The sequence below is a fragment of the Cibotium barometz genome, chromosome 25, assembly GCF_041138505.1.
Source record: "Cibotium barometz isolate CiBa-2024 chromosome 25, ASM4113850v1, whole genome shotgun sequence".
Classification (NCBI taxonomy): Eukaryota; Viridiplantae; Streptophyta; class Polypodiopsida; order Cyatheales; family Cibotiaceae; genus Cibotium; species Cibotium barometz.
Window position 1 is genome coordinate 55,133,914 of NC_141070.1, and position 17,682 is coordinate 55,151,595.

The window sequence follows — 17,682 nt, forward strand, 5'->3', positions numbered from 1 at the left end:
CACTATGACATGACTGCCTCCCACCCTATCGGCCGGGTCCTCAAGCATGTTAAAATCTCCCTTGACACACCAATGTGCGGCCTTGGGCAATGCATCTGTAACAAGGGTCCAGAACTCTGCTTTGGCACTAGCATGGTTGGGCGCATAGACATTGAGCACGCCAAAGAGCTCATCGTGCATCCTCAGAATAACATACTGTGCTCTACCAGGCACAATGACCCCGCGATCCACAATGGCCTGCCGCCATACATCCGCAATGACCATACATACTCCTCCCTGCCCACCCAAGGGGCTAAATCCTGCAGACCAAAATGTGTCCCATCTACAAGGGCATCACCGAACCATACCTCCGAATCCTGCTCTCACTCAAATGGTGTTCCTGCATCATCAGAATATCAATACTGCCCCCAACCAGGCATCTCTGAAGCTCCTGCCTCAAGCAACCACGATAACGTACATAGTGTGCGCCGCCAAGGCCCTGTACATTCCATGAGATGATCCTCATGGATGACCTGCTGAGGTGGAAGCTGTCTCAGCCATACAGCGGGCCTTCGCAAGCGGCTTGGATGGAGAATAGTCCCCATCCGAGCGGCTACGAATCTGCCCACCTAGTGTGTTGCAAGAATCTCGGATCATGCGCCAGTGGCTGTGTCCCATGGCGACTGCCTCCCGCTCGGAGAGAGCAACCTCGTGTATGCATACATAACCAGGGTCGCGTGCTAGGTCTGCCACTATGCGAACCACCGAATGTCGAATCCCCAAGGCATCCGCACTCCCGGTATCAAAGAAATGAGCCAGCTCCCAGAGTCGGCCTATCACGTCTGTCATCTCCAGATCGCTCACATGGTGAGAAAACTCAACTGCCCGAGTCTTCAAAATGCTAAGAGCGAGATCCAGAGTCCACTCCCGGTCGCTAGTGCCGCAGAGAGGGAAGGAGAAGGCCACCGCTGAATCAAGTGCCTCCTCCCCTCGGGCCAGAGGTATCACCACATGAACTCTGATGGGTGCTGGCTCATGGGGGCCCTCCGCTCCAAAAAGCCGTGTGGAGTAGTAGTCAAAAGCCTCCGAGCGCTGTCTAGTGTCTAGACTACTCAGTCGACTCCGGATAGAGGATATCCATGAAGCCCGAATCGGCATAGCAGGTCTCCTCTGCGGTGCACGAGCAAGGTCGGTGCTCAGTGCCCGCCGGACTGCAGGTGAGCGCCAGGGTACTGCCAGGGCCTCCCGGGGAGCTGAGGCGAGCGGAGGGGGAGGAGGGGGGGAGAAGAGGGTGGGGAAGGAGCCGCTGGACAAAACGGGGGCGGGAACGGGAGGAGGCGAAGGTGGAAGCGAGGCGGGAGGGGGGGACGGGGGAGGGGGGGTCGGGGGGTGGGGGGTGGGGGCGAAGGAGGGGGTGCTGGCATCTCCTGATCCTCTGTCTGCGCTGGGGTCTCCTCCTCGAGGGGAGCAAAGCTGTTCCTCACTGGAACCTAGTGATGCTGAGATTGTGACTGCTGCATCGGTCTCTGGGCATGCTGTTGTGGCTATCTCCCTCTACGGCGCCCCTGTCCAGGCTGCCAATCCGAGGTCTCTGTGGGCTGAGCAGGTGTCCCGGAGGCTGCCTGCCGAGCCGCATCTGCTGTGGGCGGGCCATCGAGGGCCTGCTGCTGCTGTGAAGGTCGGGGTCTCCTGCCAGGGCAGGCCTTGGCCAGGTGACCGACGTGCCTACATATAAAACACTAATTCGGAAGCCCCGAAAACTCCACTCTCTGATCGATCCATACCCCCCCTATCCTAGGTAGCTGAATGACCTTCGGAAGGGAGGAGATGTCACGAACCAAAACCCTGACCGAAGGCAGGCCAGCTGCTCTAGCCACCACTGAAGCTGTTGTGGGGCCAGTCTCAAGCACCAATCCCACCAATGCTCCTGCAGAGGCGGGGGGAGCAAGCGCGAAGGCAGAAAGGACGGGGCAGGCGGGTGGAGCAGACGCGAGGGCGGGTAGGGGGGTGTGCGTGCAGGCGACAGCGCAAGTAGGGGGGAGCGAAAGCTTCAGCTGTACTCTTATCTTTATGTTGTGGTTGTAGAGATGTAAAGAAGATAGCAGTCAAAAATTCATCCATCCATCTCTCCCTTGTGTGTTACTCTATTCTTGTGTGTGTCTGAAGAAAAAAAAGCTTATAAGGAGCTCAAGCTCACCCACTCCCCCAAACTCTTCTCATGGTATTAGAACACTGGTTCGCGTAACGAGCTGAATCGGCAAGCAAAGGAAGCGGTACACGGGTAAGGGGAATTCCATCTCTTTCCCTTGGATTTAGGGGCAAATATAGTCAAGGACAGTGACACTAGGCGCTGCAGGAGGGGACACTGTCATATCTTGGGTGTGAGGATTATGTTGTTAATCCCTCATGTTGTGTACTAATTACTACTTAAGTACTTAACTTAGAGAATAAGAGACTTCAAGAAAACACTTGAGAGAAGATTGAATTGAATTGATTAAACTGAGTACAATAGGTCTCTTATATAGGAGATGAAGAGACACATTTGAAGAGGCATGTCCTTTAACGAAAGGACATGACCATAGACGAAAGGATACAACTTTAGGCTAAGGGATGTGTCTATTCGATGTAGAGGCACAACCATTCATCAAGGGATACAACCATTCGTCGAAGGGATGTGGCTATTCGATGAAGAGGTACATCCTTTGGCGAAGAGTCGCAACCAGTTAAGGGCAGGGGTTCCCTTGGCTGGTTACTCTTTGCATCTGCAACAAGAATCAGCAATGAAGAGAGAATCTGATACACATACGTCACAATCGTGACTTTCCCTCCCATTTAAAATAAAACCCATGTGTCAAATGATAGACATCCGTTTGTCAAAGAACTCTTGAAGAAGATTAGGGTACTGCTGCATGTCTTCATCTGTTTGCCGAGTGGAATCAGACTCATCCAAATCCATCCACTTCACAAGAAATTCTCTAATCAACTTTCTTGTTTCCTTCTGATGTACGTCAAGAATTACTTCTGGAACAAGGATAATATGGTCATCTTCAATTTCTGGTACATATGAAGATAAGTCTGGAACAGGCGAATCTCCTTGAACATACTGCTTGAGCCAAGAAATGTGAAAAGTCGGATGAACCTTCCCCCATGAAGGTGGAAGTTCCAACTTGTAACTCACAACTGAATTTTTCTGAATAATCTTGAAAGGTGCATAGAAGCGAGGTCGCAACTTTGGAAAAACTGACTTCACTGTTTTGTAGCGGTGTCTTCTTCTTGTTGATGTACAACACATTGGTGCGTAGTACTCCAAAGACAATTTGTAAATGCTCTTTGTGATCGACCAAAGATCGGCTAAAAACCAGAATATCATCGAGATAAACGATCACAAACTTGTCCAGGTACAGCCCAAAAATTTCATTCATCAGGGTCATGAAAGTGGCCGGGACATTGGTTAACCCAAAAGGTATGACCAAGAATTCATAATGGCCATATTTTGTCCGAAAGGCTGTCTTGTATTCATCACCATTATGGATACGAATTTGATGATAGCCAGATTTCAAATCAATCTTGGAAAACACCTTTGCACCAAGCAGCTGGTCGAACAACTCATCGATGCGAGGCAAAGGGAATTTGTTCTTGATTGTCAGCTTGTTGAGAGCACGGTAATCAATGCAAAGCCGCATTGATCCATCCTTCTTTTTGACAAGCAAAACCGGGACTTCGAAGGGACTTTTGCTGGGACGGATGTGACCTTTGTCCAGCAACTCCTGTAATTGCCTTTGTATCTCCTGAGATTCAGAGTAAGAAACACGGTATGGAGCTCGGGTTGGAGGAGGTTGACCTGGGACAAGATCAATCGGGTGATCCATAGGGCGACGAGGAGGCAATGTCGTCGGAAGATCATTCAGAAATAGATCCTGAAAAAGCCTGACGAAGGGTTGCTCCAAGTAAGCAGTTGTTGATGACGAGGCTTGAGATTGTTCACTAGTTTTTGCTTCAATCTCCCGTAACATGACCAAGGCTGTTGTACAGTCACGTTTGCGGATGAGCCGCTTGACTTGCAAAGCAGAAACAATAGTGATGGGTTTGGCACTGAAAAGGCCACGAAGTTCCAGCTCTCGACCATCATGGTATAACTGGATCGAATGAGAACGAAAGCTGATCATTGGATCATATCGATACAGTCAAGATTGTCCCAATATTATGTCATAATGTGACAACGGCATCACTGAAAAATTAAGGTAATCTTAGTGATCTTGAATCTGGAACTGAAGCTTTTGTACCTTTTTGTTACAATTAAGGAAGAAACCATTAGCAAGCTCTACTTGAAAAACATCCACAAAATGTCGGGTCTGCAGGCGAAGCTTGCGAACCAAAGAAGTGCCCACAAAATTAGTGGAACAGCCACTGTCCACCAGCACATTGATGGGATGGTCGCCAATGAAACCCAGAAGACTAAGGACCTGCTTAAAAGATTCAGCGAATAGGGTTGGTACTTTGGCCATTAAGCATCAGGGTACTGACAACTTCAGAAACTCGAATAGAGCAAGCTGTTTGTTTGCCTTTGTCTTTCACAGGAGGCGGGTCATGATCAGCATGGGGGCAGCTGTCCACCTGAGAATTGTGCCGAGTGTTGGAGGGTTTAGGGCGCTGAGGACATTCATACCACCGGTGATCGCCAGAACAAATTGTACAGAGGCCTGGACGACTAGGTTGGGATGAAGTGGCAGTCGATGAAGAGGTTTGCTGTCCTGAAGAGGTTTCTCGCTTGAAGTTGCGCCGATCATTGCTACGACGGTCCTATCGAGACCGATCTCAGTTTCTGCTACTAGAGGATTCGGCCTGAGAGGATCCTGCGTTTTACGCGGGAGCTTGCCCGGAGAAGCGCGACCGGAAGGACTATTGTCCAGAATATGGTCGCCTAGAGTTAGGTTGTCCAGCATTGGGATGTTGGGGTTGGCTAGTCCCATTGGGTCGATTCCGCTGGTAAGAACGGGCGTCGGAGGAAAAGTTCCTGGGAGGACGCTGGTAATCACTAATGCGCTCGACATACGAGATTGCTTCATCCAGGGTGGCAGGATTGTACTTATGGACTTCGTCTTGGATCGTGGGTTCGAGCTCGTCAACGAAGCTGTGAAGCTAGTCAGAGGGGCTAAGTGTCTCTATCTCAAGAGCCAGTTTTTGAAACTCTGAGATGTACGCGGCCACGGAGCCAGTTTGACTCAGGCGGCGGAGAGAAGACCTGGCATGAAAGTTCGCATTTGCAGGCTCAAAAGCCTTGCGAAGAGCACGCCAGAATTTATCCCACGTCGGAGTAGACTTGGTCCAGATCGCCCAAGTTTGGGGTTCGGTAGCATGCGGGCTACTGACATGTATGCGGTACACCTGTGAGGCCGGGGCTGCTGGGACAAGGGAGTCCGGGAGACTTGGAATCCACCCAGCATCGGTGGGAAGTGGCACCAGTTCCGGAGTGGGGGCATGAAGAGGGCCTCGGGGACTCGTCAATGTAACTCAGGTAGTGGATGTCATGTAGGGCTCCTCCGGAAAATTGACCATGAAGCATGCATGTGAATGGCAAGAGCGCGGCACACACAGCGTAACATGGACAGAGCCGAGAGAGAGGATGGTAGCGCAGTAGGCGGCATCCTGACAACCGGGAGGTTAAGTGTCAAATCGCCAACAAGGGGGGGGGGGGGGGGGGGGGGGGGGGGGGGCTTTCACACACGCACACGTAAGAGCACGCTATTTATTTATTTATTTTTGATGAGGGGCCCAAATGCCACGTAGCTTGCCTATTTTTTTATTTTTTTTTTGTTTGTGGTTTATAGGTTACAACTGCCTGGAAACGTCACGTACACAGACGGAAGAGGGGGTGTGCCTCTTCGAAGGGGCGCAACCTGCATCTGCACGAAGCGAGGAGGAGGCGCTCGATACTCAACAGCAGAGAGGGGGGGCTCATGGCCTGCAACGAAGGGATACCACCACCGCGGCAGAAGGGAGGGGATCATCCAGGTATGCAGAAAGGGCTCCGCTCTCTGAGACACAGAAGGATGCGTGTGTGTGGGTGTAGAAAAAAAATATTTTACATCACCATGGGCAAAGCTTTACACCAGGTCCACCATCGCTCCGCTGCTTCCATACAACACCGAGGAGAGGGGTGGAAGGGGGAGTGCCGCGGAGAGAGTGAGGGCTTCACAACCCACGGGTAGGAAAAGTTTAAGTTTTTGCTCTGGTACCACTCTGAGGATTATGTTGTCAATCCCTCATATTGTGTACTAATTACTACTTAAGTACTTAACTTAGAGAACAAGAGACTTCAGGAAAACACTTGAGAGAAGATTGAATTGAATTGATTAAACTGAGTACAATAGGTCTCTTATATAGGAGATGAAGAGACACATTTAAAGAGGCATGTCCTTTAACGAAAGGACATGACCATAGATGAAAGGGTACAACTTTAGGCTAAGGGATGTGTCTATTCAATGTAGAGGCACAACCATTCATCAAGGGATACAACCATTCGTCGAAGGGATGTGGCTATTCGATGAAGAGGTACATCCTTTGGCGAAGAGTCGCAACCAGTCGAGGGCAGGGGTCCCTTGGCTGGTTACTCTTTGCATCTGCAACAGGAATCAGCAATGAAGAGAGAATCTGATACACACATACGTCACAATCGTGACATTGGGGAGCCTCTTCGGTGAAGCAAAAGTGCAATGTGTACTGTGTTTAAGGCCAAAGGCCCTCCTATCATTATTTTGGCCATCGAGAGTCATTTCGGACCCTTTTTTAGCCCTGCAAGGTTTTTTCCAAATACTCAGCATAAGTGTCGACAAAGACACTTTCTAGCTATGCAATGTTTCTAGCATGTTTGGCATAGACTATTGTGCACAGTGTGCCTACAAAGATTTTGGAATCTCCACATGTATGGTAGATGTATGTTGGTGTGACTGGTTAACATAAAGTGGTTGCGTAACAGTACTGCTAGTAATTATGTGTGTATCTATCAAACAAATTATTGAAGATTGCAAGATTGCTACGAGTGCAGAAGTTACAATAAAGTGCCTACAAAGATTTTGGGATCTCCACATGTATGGCAGATGTATGTTGATGTGACTTTCACATAGAGTTATTGCATAACACGTTTATAGCACCGTTGGTAATTCTGTATGTATCTATCAGACAGATTATTGAAGATTGCAAGATTCCTATGCAAAAGTTATGGAAAGTTTTGTTTGGCCTACTGAACATCAGATTTGGTGCTTGTGAAAGTTACTGCATGTAACAATGTCTACAGAATACCATATTTGGTGCATGTGAAGGTTACTGTAGCAGGTAACAAATTGCAAGATTATGGCAAGTTCTGTTTCGCCTATAGAGTATCATATTTGGTGCATGTGAAAGTTACTGCAGGTAACAATGTCACACAATCTATCCCAGATTGCAAGCGACAAGCTAGACAAGAACAACATCCAAGCGTGGAAGTTCAATGTCAGATGATCTATCCTAGATTGTGAGCGAGAAGCTAGACAAGAACAGCATGAAACCTTTTTGTACCCGTTTCTTACCTTTTATGAAACGTTTCAAAACGTATGAAACCCGTTTCATACCTGCCGTTTCAGAAACGCCTAGCAACACTGTATGGGGGTGGCTGCTACTGATAAGCAATTTACTGTTTGGGTTATTATCAGGGCGAATGGTAAAATGGAGACGTGGGGTAACACTCTTTTTCCACTCCATGCCAAACTTATAGTCGTCAAGACAATCATGCAAGCCTATATTCAGTTTCATACACCCTTCTTAATTCCTTTGAAAGCCTTCTTGTGGAGGAATAAGTTTCTCAGAAGATGACCTCACTGGCTGGCCTAGAAAAAGGTATGCACTCCTAAAGGTTTGGGTAGTCTCGGTATTCTCGACCTTCAAACTCACTTAGAGCCCGCTGATTGGAAGGATGTTGGCTCAGAAACAACCTTGGGCACAGATAGTGATTCACTTGTCTCCTCCTTTCGGGTAAGGGCTAAAGGTATATGGTAAGAATTCCCCATTTTGTAAGTTCTTTGTGATGGCCAAGAAGATGGCATTTCACCTACTGGAATGGAAAGGGGATTGCAAGGTTACTGGTAATTCCCTGTTCTGTCTGCATATCTGGTGATCTACAATCCTTGAAGCCCCCTAGTATGTCTGGACACAGATACTACCAGGAGGTTAAATAATAAAGGGATCTTGCAAGCATCTGGGATGGGCCAATCATTGGCTGGAAAGATACAGAAAGTACAGAGAACATGTGGTTTATGGATTGGTGCTGGCCAGATGGGAATCCATTGATCAAACCTAGAACTGCCATGGTTTATATGTGAACAGTCCAGGGTTTATATGTGATGCGTGGACATGTTCATGTGTACACGTACCTAGAACTGTCATGGTGCGCGGACAAGTTCATGTGTACACGTGCAGTTCTTTGTTTATGTGTACAGGTTCCAAGTGGTTCGCATACAGTTCCATGTGTGTACGCACACAGGCTCCAAGTGATACACCGACAGTTTCAAGTGGTACGTGTGCAGAGAGTGAGCATATTGTTCCAAGCGTATGCGTACAAGTAGATTCAGGTCCAGACGTCCGCATACAGATTGCAAGCGTACAGGTTCAAAATGTTTGTTGACTGCAGGGAGATGTGGTGGCCTGATGTGTTTGGCTGGTTCTTTTGGGGGCATGATTTCTCCTACAAAATACTGATTGGTGTTTTGTTAATGACTGTTATCTGTAGTCAATACCAAAACAATCAGTAATCAATGTTGATGTGACTTTTGTTGAGCTTCTTGTACAGTGTATATAAAGTTGAGTCCCTGCTAAAGAGCCCTTGTTCCACTTTTCAGTAATACAAGCTAGCATGTTCATACGTCTCTAATGTGCCCCCTTTATTGCTGAAAGTGATTCCACCATTGGCATTTCAGGTGTGCTCTCGTGATCTTACATGTATCTTTTCGTGGAACTGCTCATCCTTGCACCCTCTTTTTCTACAAGAATGAAGTTTTCAAGCCTTAGGGATGGGTGCAAGGATTAAAAAGTGATTATTATTGTTTCCCAAGAACCACCTTAATGATGTCCGTTGCCATGTAGCTGAGTGGTATTTGAGATGAGAGGTATGCCAAACCGTACAAGAAGAAGTTACATACCAGTGAAGACCTACAACACGTCATTTCTAGAGATCCAGGCCCCCAACCCCCTCAAAAATATATAAATAATGAATAAAAAATAAAAAATTGATAAGACGATTATTGAATGATAGTTACCTGAAGGGAGGCAAATGTACCAGCCTTCATTAATCAGTTCACTTTTCAGAGAATCCTCCAAAAAATCCGTCAAGAATATGCATTGTTCAGCAGAGAAATCCCATGCTAAGGTGAATTCCTTCAAAACCTTGCTAAGAGAACCATCATCTGAGTTCTTTGAATCGAGCACATGCCCTGAAGGCATAGACTTCCCAATACTCTCCTGAATCATGTTCGAAGCAATCTACCTCAATGGAGAATTCCACAATTGTAAACTCTTATTTTAACTATTGAAATACGTAACACTTCACCCAAAAAACTTATTAACAAAACTAAAAGAAAATCAAACATATATTTCTATTGTTCATAAAGAAGTGGGCATTTTCTTGAAATCAAAATGCCAAAAAGGATATCCACTACCATGTTGTTCGAGTAGATCTTCCCAACCATCTTTCAAATATTATCTATGGAGCCTCACTTGTCCAAGCTCTGGCATGGATGCATAGGGGAATATATGAGTGATCAGGAGAGTGAGTGCTGGCCATTTATGAGTCCTAATTGATGAAGGGACAGAGGCCAGAGTGACTGACCTTCAGGGATGCACACAAGAAGTCTAGAAGCACTCCCATAATGGATTAGCCGAGACACAATGGCTGATAAGAATGATGAGCTGGAAAAAACAAGAGCACCGCACAACAGATACAAGGATGCAAGTGGACAGGATAGTACAGGATTGGAGGCCTGTTTCAACCCATCAGCCCTTGGGTATCCCTAGACCAGGCCCAGCCAGTGGCTGGGCATAAGGTCTTGTGAGCCCAATTTGAGAGACTTTTCCCCCCTTTGTGTCCTCTGCAGCAGGCTGATTGGCCAACCTGCTCTAAGGGGAGGGGAGGGGGAAGGGAGTCCTTGTACAAAAGGAAGCAATCCCATCCCTCTCATTTGTGCATTCAGCCCCTCTTCAGCCCATCAGCCCCTGTTCAGCAGATATTCTAGGCCTGGAACAAATCCAAAACCTGTAGTGAAGTTGGAGGGATAAATTTGGAAGAGAGGAGAACAAGGAACTTTGCTTGGCTCCGAATTCCCACACAAGTGTGCACAGAACTCCAAGAATAAAATGATGAGCCGCATGACACATCGCGCCCATAATCCCCAACAATGGACTGTGAACACATCACGTCCCAAAAAAGCCTCGAACAATGAACTTGGAACAGATTCTATCCATAAACTCTGCTACAAAGATGACCATGTCTTGCCAGATTTTTAATGCTTGGAACTCCAACTCACGGTTCCCATGCATCAGAAAATGGAGCTGCTACCAGCCTCCTCTCCCACCCACAAGCCTCCTCTGGCTAGAAGCACATGGGGGAAACTGCATGTATACTATACTACTAGAGAAGTACACCATCTTGGTCCTCCCGAGCCGAAAGCGCCCTGGGAGCCCTAGATGTGTTACTGGAAGTATCTGTATCATGTGTTATGTCTTTACCCTTCTTCTAAGATGAAGACTAACCCTTGGTCTTGTCCTTCTTCTTGGACAAACAATCCTTCGATAGATGTCCTCTCTTCCCACATGAGAAGCAACGACTCCAACCTTTCTTCTAAACTGCAGTAAGTGCCTAATCAAAACTATTGAGAGACATCTTGCTCTTACCCTGAGAAACGAGGACGGACTCTTCTTCCAAGAGAATGGAGCTAAGGTCATCAAAATCCAACTGAGTGGTTGTGACTTGGCACCTCAAAGCTCGAGAAACCACATCATACTCCGGGGGAATCTTGGCGAGGATAAGTGTAGCCCACTAGGCAGAGGACAAAGCAGCACCCATTGCCACTAACTCGTCATGGATAACTTAGGCCTTCATGAGAAACGGCTACAAATAACTGCCAGCAGAAAACAACAAACTGTACAGTAGCCCTTGCAAAGTAACTGTCTACATCGACGAATCTCGAGCAAAGAGATCCTCCAACTTGGACCATACTTGATGAGCACTGATAAGAGTTTGCACGGCCAGTGAGACCTCCTTTGTAATGGTCCGCACAAGCCCTAAATGCACCTTCGAATCACGATTCTCCCAGTCTTGTAATTCTGCAAGGAATTCACCCTCTTGATCCCGGGTCCACCTCCTTGAGTTCTGAGGACGCCTGGGCTTCTTCTCAGTGCCCTGAACAATCTCCCATAAACCTTTGTGAATGAACTACATCCGCATATTCAGCTTCCAATGGGCATAGTTGGTTCCGTCCAACTTGTCATCCTTGTTTGTACAGGGGGGAGCCATATCCACAGCAACAAAGTACACAAATCTGAGCACTCCAAGACTCCTCTCAATCACTTTCCAACAAAGCGAGGCACGAGGACCAATCAGTCCCCCTCTCAAATCTAAGAGAGAGAGAGAGAGAGTGAGAGAGAGAGAGAGAGAGAGAGAGAGAGAGAAAGAAAAGAAAGATATATTAACGTCTACGAGAGGCCAAAGTCGGCCTATGAGACAAAAAATAATACAACTCTGTTCTTCCGGTCATCGGAAGAAAAGAAACAAAAGAAAAAGTGTGCATGTGTCTGGATACAACTGTGAATCATCATGGATCGGTGGAGCCCATATACAAACAGAATGAAAACATAAATATAGCTATCTCATTGGGGTGATACAAAACTGTCCATGGAAACTCGTCATGGAAAACTAAGAACATAAAAACATGGGAGCAACATCAGCTCCGAGTAGATGGTATACCACTCTCCAAAATGTCAAGCATGGGCCGCCCTGGCGTTGAAATCCCCGAGTAGGAGGACTTCCCCCAACTGTGAGAACTCCATGCCTCATATAATGGTAAGTACGGTGACTGGCCATGCTGTGCGGCGTAAGGGGAGTGGCGTGGTGCAAAATAACACACAACAATGTGGATGACTCTATCACTACTAAGCTGTACCCGCACCCAAAGATATCGTGCATCCTCGTCCTTCTGGACGATGCTGAGAATCTATCGGAGATGGGATCTAAAAAGGACAGCTACCCCCCAGAGCCACGTACTCCTCCTAATATGCAGGTCTCACCTCGAAAAGCTGACTCCCACTCATACCCAGCTATGTATGGTAAGCCCCTCTCAAGGCTCTGATGAGTCTCTGTAAAAAAAAATGACATCCTTGCTTGTGAGAATCTCGCTCAAGCCTCCTGGATTCGACCACAGCATGCCATTGCAATTCCATACTGCCAACCCCAGGTATTTGTTCTCATAGACCCCGCGTCCCTATTTGGGATGGCGCTCAGTGATAATGACTCTACCATCTCTGTAGATAGCCCACTTGCCTGCTCTGCGGGCCTCATGAACAATCACCATCGCCTCACACTCGTGTGCCACCTGTGCTGGAGTGAGATCATCTCCCATGTACACCTGTGTGCCCTTGAGGGCAGCCCGCCTGTCTAAGAAGGCCTGCCTGCTGGTGGCATCAGGGAATCTAATGATGAGGGGTCGCTCTCGTGTCATATCATATCCTTTCCTGCCCTCCATGTGTCTACAAAGGGGGGGGGCGATCCCGTCCACTCCTAGCATCTGGCAAAGTGTCATGGCATCCTCCTTTGGGGAAGCCCCCACCTGTAGCCCCTGTGTACTCGCACATGGAGGGCCCTATCCTTCCTGCGTTTCTCCTCCTCAAGAGTCTCATGTATGATGCTCTGCGGGGGTTTGTGCTTCTTCACCACCTCCACCCAATTTTTCTTCGTGGTCTGCAGTTCTTCCAGCGGCTCATCACTCGGAGCTTTCAACTGCTCCAAGTCAGTCCTTAAACCCTCCTGAATATTCAGTTCCCTTTCCTCCACTGTGTGGTCCTTGACCGTAGCCTTTAGGGCTTCCATTTCTGCTCGGAGTTCCCCTATCGTTTGAGCAGCTTCTGGCATTCCTGTTTGTTGCAGCTGGGTCTATTTCAACATCTGAATCACCTCTTCCTGGTGGTTCACTTGGGCTGTCAGTTCCTCAATCCTGTTGTTCTTTCCTTGTATCTCCTTGCGAAGGCCTTCCAACTGTTTTTCATGTTGGTTCAGGACCCTGTCCAGCACCTTCTTTTGTTCGCCCAGTAATTTCTTGGTGTTGTCCTCCACTGTCTTGATATATGCCTCCAGCTCCGGTAGGTTCATTGTGTTATTTCCCATAGTTGCTGTCTTGGGGGCCTGAGCAAGGGCAAGTGGGAAAAGGGAAGGCGGAACACGCAATGGAAGTGCGCCTGTGTACAGCACAGAAGCAGGGGCACAGGGCGGAACACGCAGTGAGTGGAAGTGCGCTTGTGTACAGCACGGAAGTAGGTCAGCACAGCAGCGCTGCCAGCAGGGGTGCGCAATGTAAGCAGGGCAGCGGCAAACAGTGCGAGAGAGCGAGGGAGACCACCAGCGCGCAGCGCGAGCAGCGAAGGAGCAAAGGCGTCACGCCATGGACACCAGCGCACAATGCGAGAGAGAGAGAGAGAGAGAGAGAGAGAGAAATGAAATGAAATGAAATGTTATATTAACGTCTTCAAAAGGCCAAAGTGACCTATGAGACCAAAGTTACAACCATGTGACATCTGATACATTGTCTGGAAAAGAAAAGAAAGAACTGAAGGTAAGTATCTAGCCCTACAATACATCAATAAGGAGCATCCGGAAGCAGCAACTAGGGAGAGTGGGAAGCTAATGCTACTAGTCAAAATGGGGTACATGAGTACATGGATACATGAATATGGGGGAGTACAAAAGTGACAGTGAGTACAACAGTATATGACTGGAGTGGTAATCATCCTAGAAGCTCTAGCATGGGTCTCTGCCGGATGGCCTGGATATCTGCCATAGTGAGATGCCTGGTCGGACGAGCCCGATGCCTCGCAATGATGCTCTAAATCCTCCGGTGTAGGCACCGTCTGTGATGTAAGAGAGAAATGACATGAAATGAAATGTTATATTAACGTCTTCAAAAGGCCATGATGACCTATGAGACCAAAAAGTTACATCATGGTGGATCTGATACAATGTCTGGATAAAAAACCAGAAAATTAAAAAATAAAGATGATACTACTGGCACCTAGAAAATGAAACTGGAACTGGAAGGTAAACAGAAACCCTTATTGGGTGTGAATATAGTTTGGGGGGAGGGGGGGGAGGGGGAGGGGAGAAATGAAATGAAATGTTATATTAACGTCTTCAAAAGGCCATAATGACCTATGAGACCAAAAAGTTACATCATGGTGGATCTGATACAATGTCTGGATAAAAAACCAGAAAATGAAAAATAAAGATGATACTACTGGCACCTAGAAAATGAAACTGGAACTGGAAGGTAAACAGAAACCCTTATAGGGTGTGAATATAGTGAGGGGGGGGGTACGCTATGGAGGTGAGTGGAGTACAGTGAGAGGATACAATATCCTGTGGGACGGGGGGGTACACTATGGAGGTGCCTCCATCTCATAATATGTGCCGCATCGGACGCTGGCAGAGAGAGAAAGAAAGAAAGAAAGATTTTATTAACGTCTTCCAAAAGACCGAACTCGGTCTATGAGACAAATCGGAGTACCTGTATGGGGTATCCTCTGTCATCCCAACAAAATGAAAAAGTACTGAACAAAAAAAAGCTGAATCTGGGTGTGCGGGGGATGGAGCTCTACTACTAGGAGAAAAATGCAAATGATATATTAACGTCTTCAGAGGACCAAAATGACCTATGAGACCAAAAAGGTTACAACAATTGGTGGATCTGATACAATGTCTGTGTAAGAAAAGCTAAAAACAACTAAACAACTAACTGAAACTGAAACAACTATGAGGAAAAGTAAGGTACTAGGAGCTCCTAATGGATAACATCTGGCGGGGAGAGACAGAGTGGCGGGGAGAGAGAGAGAGAGAGTGGCGGGGAGAGAGAGAAAGAAAGAAAGAAAGAAAGAAAGATTTTATTAACGTCTTCCAAAAGACCGAACTCGGCCTATGAGACAGATCAGTGTACCTGTGTGGCGTATCCTCTGTCATCCCAACAAAATGAAAAAGTACTGAACTAAAAAGCTGAATCTGGGTGTGCAATAAGTACAATGAGTGGGGGAGGGGATGGAGCTCTACTACTAGGAGGATGCAAAGCTATATGCATGGGGTATACAATCATGATATGCAAACTAGCTAGCTCCATCCTGTACCATACTAGGGGTATAAAATGGTATACATCAATGAAGGGGGTGTCCACAGCTCCCTGAAGAACATGCCTACGTCTGCTCTGAAGCGAGCCAGTCGCTCCGCACCCTCTCTGTGAAACTGCACTCTGATCTCTGTCATCTCTCTCTGGTATAGGCGCGGTGTCCGAAAGCCAGGTGTCCTCTGTCTCCTACAGGCTCTGAGTGTCTCTGCTCTCTAGAGAGTAATTCCCTGCTGTGTAGGGCTGGGAGTGGGGTGGATCTCTGAAAAAATGTAGTAATCTATGTTTGTCGTCCCCCCTTGGAGCTGTCTGAGCCTGTAATGATGTCTGTCTGTGACGCTGTATGTCTAGAATGAATCTCCCCAGTATGCGCTGGTCTGCTGCCTCAAAGAGCTGGCGTAGGGAGAGGCTTTCTGAATAAAATGGGATCTCTCTCTCTCTGATGGCTGTATATGCTCTGCATCTGCATACATAATGCTCCTTACTCTCCTTCTCCTCTCGGGAGATCCATGCTGCTCTGCCAATCTCGATCTCCAATCGATGTGATGAGACTCTAAGCTGACCAATAGCTACTCGGGAGCCGTGTGGTAAAAAGCCCTCCATGTATCTAGGTGTCACGACCCTGTGTTTTTCTCTGGACAGTATGCAAGTGTGCACGGGGACATGGTGGACAGTGTGAATGGCATCAGATTTGAGTTAAAAAGGAAGCCCATGTGTGGACAACCCCAAGTGTGAAGGGGGCAAAGAGACTTTAATTTAAAAAGGTTTTATAACCTTTGGTGGGGAAAAATTAAAGATATGAAGGTTTTAAAACCTTGAGAGACCCCAAGGCAATTTTTAGAGACTAGTCCACTTTTGGAGGCCCACGTCTCTCTCTTGCTTCTCTCTCTTGCTTTTGGAAAGGCGTGCATGTTGGCTACGTGGAGGAGAAGAGAAACACACCTGCATGGAGAGTACCTCTATAGATTTGCTGGTCGTACAGAACAGGCTGCTGAGTACTGTACGGAATAGGCGGCTGCATGTTTACTGGCGGCTGAAAGTACAGACAGGGCTGGCGACCAGAGTATGGGTGCTGCAGGTTCTGGCGCCTACTGTGCAGGTTTTGGGCTGGCGGCTGGTACAGGCAGTAACTGCAGGCCTGTACGGACAGCAGGTACAGTCCAGTACGGAGGCTGTACGACAGCTGAATTCAGGTGGCAGCTGCACACTATTTCGTACAGGTGGCTGCAGGTTGAGTATTGTTGCAGGCGGCGCATCACCAGGGTACAGGCGGCGCATAGAAAGCTAGGCCATGTGTGTGCTTTTTGGAGGACGCCGTGTTTTTTTTTCAGAAAAGAGGGGCTGGTTTTCCATGAACATAGACATCATGTCGATGGCGTTCAACTGATGGAACTTTCAGCTTCTCTTTGCTTTTGGTTCGGGACTGTTTATGGGCTGTTTTTGTTTGGCTGCAAATTCAGCTATGTGCTTGGGTTTTTGGCTGCAAGTACAGGTCATTTGGTTATGTTTCTTGGCATGGGAGTGATGCAAGCTCGCATGGCTGCGTGCTCATGGAGCAGATTGTTTTCTTCCTGCTAGAAAGGAAGAGTGGGACCTACAGTTATGGGCATCTTTATGTTGCCAGATGTTTCATGAGGGAACAGGTAACTAGATGTATGGGAAACAAGACAGAAGTTTCAAAAGGGAAACAGGCCTAAGGGTTTCATGTGGAAACAGGTAGTAGGTTTTCTCGAAGAAACATGTTTTTGGGTTTCTCCAGGAGATTGGTCACATGCAGGCAAAGGGTACAGGAATGGACACATGTTTGGTACAACCTTGCTACTGACAAGACAGGGGACAGGGAATCCATGACAGAGATGGATAGTACCCTTGGAAGGTAGAGGGGGTTGGTACAGGTGTGTCGACTGTATGGTATGTTGTGTTGTGATACTCTTTTGAGAGACAGTTTGGGAGTCTGTGTTGTGATGCAGAAGCACTGGATGTGTCAGGGTGTGGTGCTGTTCATAGTGTGAGAGGCTATGGATGGTTGTGGCAGCCTTGATCATGGGAGAAAGCTTCTGTATGCAGACTCAATGTGAGAGAGTCTTTCGATGTGAACAATGGCTGGATTTATTTGTGGATGCCGTGTGGACAAGAAGCCAGATGCAGGTTCTTTGCAGGCTTCAGGAGTTCTACTGGGACGGCTGAATTACCAGCCTTATATTGTAATCAAAGCTCTTATATTCAATTAAAGAAATACCGCAAGGGGCGCCACTGCGATGTGGGGCCAATCGGTGTCCGTGTACTATTTGTAGGAGCACTC

General features: G+C 47.5%; 1 protein-coding gene across 1 annotated transcript in view; it reads right to left on the bottom strand.

Annotated features, from left to right (window-relative positions):
- The window catches only part of LOC147624754 (uncharacterized), a 43,420-nt gene that overhangs the window by 1,245 nt on the left and 24,493 nt on the right, over positions 1-17,682 (bottom strand). The gene's annotated exons all lie outside the window — the stretch shown is intronic.